The sequence below is a fragment of the Centruroides vittatus genome, unplaced genomic scaffold (genome assembly GCF_030686945.1).
Source record: "Centruroides vittatus isolate TY-2023 unplaced genomic scaffold, ASM3068694v2 contig_1824, whole genome shotgun sequence".
NCBI classification, from domain to species: Eukaryota; Metazoa; Arthropoda; class Arachnida; order Scorpiones; family Buthidae; genus Centruroides; species Centruroides vittatus.
Genome location: NW_027121123.1, coordinates 810,081 through 814,892, shown reverse-complemented (window position 1 = coordinate 814,892; position 4,812 = coordinate 810,081). Strand labels below are relative to the sequence as shown.

Below are 4,812 nucleotides of genomic sequence, written 5' to 3'. Positions count from 1 at the left end.
CGTTTAGTCTATATGCTAATTCGAAGGAGAATATTGGTTTTCTTCATTAATTATTTTATTTATTTATGGGAGAGTTTCAGATAATGATTTTTCCTGTTTTATGATATAAAAAATGTAATTTTATTCTTTCCACAAATTTTCAGAAGACGGAGGATAAATAAGGCTATGGATCGATATAAAGCAAGATAAGAAGTGTCCTCTTCATGGAATAATTTTGAAAACTACTTTGCATATTTTTCTATTCGATGAATTGTTACTAATTTCTATAATTCATTAATAAACTTATATTCATTTCGTTACTCAACAAAACTGTTTATGAATATAAAGTGATTTGCTACACGTAAAAAAGCACAGCGTAACTAATTCATTATTTAAAAATAGAATGCAAACGAGTTTATAAAGTTATTTCCTTAAAAATAGATATTTTAAAGTATAAATATATTGATAATTTAAACAAAATTTGTATAAATCCTTTCAGTAAAAATTTGCAAGTAAAATTTAATTTAAAATTTAAACTTGTAAATATTTTGTAATTAAAATCTTTTGAGCTTTGGTATATTTAAAATTGTAGTATATTGTTTATATAATAATATTCGATTTAAATAATAAGTAAACGTTTGTTTCTTAATATATATGAAACCTAATAATTTGTAATAAATGTTTTTCAGACTCCCTCTCAAGTATGAACTAGAGAAAAACGGAAAAACCTCTCTCAGATAAGCTCAGTTTGTAATGTTATAGACATTTTTATAATTTATTTTTAGGTTCTTAACTATATTTGTCATCTTTTTACAATAAATCAATAAACCTTTTTAGCATATTAGCATTTTAATAACAAACCTTGATCTCTTACAGAACTTTCATAAGGTTTTATTATGACTTAATATATATATATATATATATCTGTAAAACTAATATAAAAGCTAAGTAAAACTTTATAATAAATTAAGCAATTTTTACAATAAACTATTAGCTTTCTTGAAAGTTTTAAATATTTAAATATAAACATGTCAAAGTAAATAATACCACTTTAATGCAGAGGCGATATGATAGTTGGGAGGTTCATCCGAAACGTAATTATTGTTAATTGAAAATCATTTCCAATATTAATCATTAAAGTTTCAACAATTCTCTAAAACTAATATAAATTATTATATATAAATCTTAAAATCTTTTATAAAACTCTCTCTCTCTCTGCGTGCCATATCAGAAAACTGACGTCGGCGAGCACCTGGCGCAGGTTAATAAGTGGTTAGTTAAGGCGTCAAGGTGTATCCTGGGGGAAGTTACAACCAGAGTGGTTCCCCGTTGCCTTCTCTGGTGCACGATGTTACGCCAGGGAAAATGCCTTCTGGGAGCTCTTGTAAGGGAAACTGGTCCCTATTCAGGTGTTACAAACGTGGAGAAAACCCGGAAAACTCAACGTGGCCAGTCCGTCCGAGCGCGGCGCGAACCCGCGACCGAACTCCCAGTGTTTAGTGACAGAACCGCTCCGCCACTGGTGGGCACTTTTATAAAACTAAAACAAAAAAAAAGCAAAAAAAAAAAAACAAAAAAAACAAATAAAATAAACGACGAAACACTACTATTACTTTAACTTTAATCCTTAAAAGTTTTGCAGAGATTTTCTTTTAGAAAATTATTTTCCATTTTATATACTTTCTAATATGACTAAATTTTTAGAAAAAGGACATAAATATTTAATTAGTTACTTTAAAAATTATGTTACGTACAAGTAAATATCAAATATATGATTATTATTATCCATTCGTTAATGAATATTGTATATCAATTTTAATATTTTTCCAACTTGTTATCGGTTATTTGATCAATCATCGTTGTTTAATTTAATTCTGTAATATTGGAACTTTAATATATTTTGACTTTCTAATTTCTGTGGTAATTTCTAAAATGAGAAATGATGTTTATTACATTTTATCGACTAAAGTGTACTGTAAATAAGTTAACAAAAAGTATCATTTCTCTAACTCGTGTACACTAAACGAAAATTAATTTTATCTTTATTATTGATTTCATAGTCAAGTATCAAGTATAAATTAAGAAAATTATTTTTAAAATTTATTATAATTAGAAAAATGATGTTTTTTTACAACTAAATAGGCTCTAGGAGCGCGCCTACGGCCTCCAAGACTACATAGCAAAAAGATAAGCCTCTTAAAATTTAGTGAACGTTTAAAAAGAGTATATAATAAAGTAAAAACTTATTATTTAAGGATTTTACTGTCTTCTTAATATAAAAAAACCTCTTTTATATAACAGAGCCTTATAACAAAATTGCGCCTAGGGCTCAAACAAATATAATCCGTACTGAATTATAACTATATAAAATTGCATTAATTTTAAACTAAATTATTTAAGAGTGTAAACGTTTAATATAATGAAATAAATGCATGCTTTTATCATCAGAAAGAATATATCTAAAATAAATTTAATTAAGAAAGTTACAATAAAAATAATACAAATAAAACTTAATATATCCCTATATATAAAGCTACGTTAATTAATTTTAATATAAAATTTCCCATCTGGAAAATATGTTTAAAATAAATCTTTGTACGAGTGTTATAATGAAAATAATACAAATAAAATTACATATCTAACTTTTACATTAAATGGTGAAAAATCTATTTACATTATTATCGATGACAGCCGTTTTATACTATTAATAAAGTTATTCACACGAGTAATGTAATTTTTATGACCAATAAAACTAAATTTATAGGTTTGTCTATCGATTAACGCCATTATATTGGTCCTTTACTTACGAAAAATTTCGATCTAACGAATTTCGTGATTTGTTGAAAGTTATAAATTATTTTTTTAAGAATATGTAAATATTAATATTTACATTTTTGAAGTTTATTGTGTTTATTTATTTATTTTCTGTTTATTTAAATTATTTTTATAAAAATATCGTGATTAAACATGTTTTAATTACACGATTATTTTAGATAAACGATTATTTTAATTAATATTTTTCATTTCAAGAAATTTTCTGTTTGGTTTTATATAAAATAATATAAATATAAATTTTTCTAATTTAAAAGTAAAAATTAAATAAATAAACACAACAAAAAAAACAAAAAAAATCGAAAATAAATTACCTTCTTAATAAATATTTAAAACATTTTTTTTATTAGAAAAAATAAAATTAAAAATTAAACCTATTTATTTATTAATCATTCAAGTTTATCTTAGAGATGCAGAAGATAAATATCCTTAAAAAAGGATGCCGCTGCTTCAAGAAATGAAAATAATTTTACTACAGATTAAATTGCTGTAATTAAATTTAAAAAATAATCTATAATAAATCAAAATTAGGGAATTTATTTATTTTTTATGGTAATTTCTTTAAGATATTTATAAACTAAATGATGGACAAGAGGGAAGAAAACGGCGCAGATGTTTCGATGATTTTTTTCTTATCTTTCAATTATTGAAAATAGTCAAAAAAATTAATAATTTATAATATTAATAACAATAATGCAAAAAATAACTAATATTTTTCCAAAAGAAAAGAACTCTTGAGATATTTTTCAAGTAATTGGTATACATAAATGGTAATGATATGCCAAGAAAGTTGGAAAGAGTTCCCTAGTATCACGGAAATAGGAACCTTAAAATACAAGAAAAAAAAGATTTCTACCGCCAGTTTGAGTATAGAAGGCAGCCTATATATGTAAGATCATGTCTTTCTTTAACTTGAACAATGGAAATTCTGAAAGAGAAAGGGGCAAAAGAAAGGAGAAAAAACTATTTTGCATATCTGACTGTCATTCACAGTTTTGTGTTTTGATTGAAGTCCAGATAAAATAAGACCAGGAAAATAAAAATAATAATAAGAAAAAATGCTTAAGAAAAACCTTGATTTTGCATTAATATATATGTACTTTTTTCCTGTAATAGATTTTTATTTATAAATTTTATTCTTGAAATTCATTTCACAAAGAAAAATTCAATAAATACAAAAACTGAAGAGATAAATAAATATATATGTATATTTTTTATATTAAAAAACTGATGGAATTAATATGAAATATAGTAAAATTGGTAATAAATAAATAAAAAGAATTTATTTTTTTTCCCCAAAATCAATTTTCGAATTTGTTCACTTTTGTAAAAGATAAGACTTTGGCGCAAATGAAAATGGTTCGTGATAATTCGAAATTTGCGTGAGACGTGTGAGAATTAAAGCAAATGGAATACTTAATTATCGTTTACATATTATAATTCTATTTATTTATTATTTTAAATTCTTTTATTTTAATTCGTGTTCTATAAATTAGAAAAATTTTTCTTAATTAATTTTCTAAGATCATGTTTGTAATTAAAAATACGTAAATCGTGAGATGAGGGAGGAACGTAAAAAATATAATAATAAAGGAAAAATATTTTAAATAACAGATCTCATTAATTAATTAATTAATCTATGCAATATTTTAAAATTTGGAATTTTAAATATATAAATATTTTTATTATTTTTATATCAGTAAAATTGCTGATAAAAATATGTATTACTTATTAATACAAATTTATCTTTTATGTTGCGATTATTTTAATATATTAATGTATTTTGTATATTTATGATTTACTTTCGCAGTATATTTTGATGAAGTATAAGCTGTGTCAATATATAGAAATAAACTGCCTGCCTTTAAAGCAAATTACGTTATAAAGACCGTTCAGAAATCATAAATTCAACCCTACAGTACATGTTCTACCAGTATATGATGTTCTTTCGTCACGAAAAAGATACATCACGAAAAGATTCACCAGAAAAGTACACACTTG

General features: G+C 23.8%; 1 pseudogene; it reads left to right on the top strand.

The window, feature by feature from the left end:
* The first annotated feature begins 1,027 nt into the window (after positions 1 to 1,027).
* On the top strand, positions 1,028 to 1,151 carry LOC136969919 (U4 spliceosomal RNA; annotated as a pseudogene).
* The last annotated feature ends 3,661 nt before the right edge of the window (positions 1,152 to 4,812 follow it).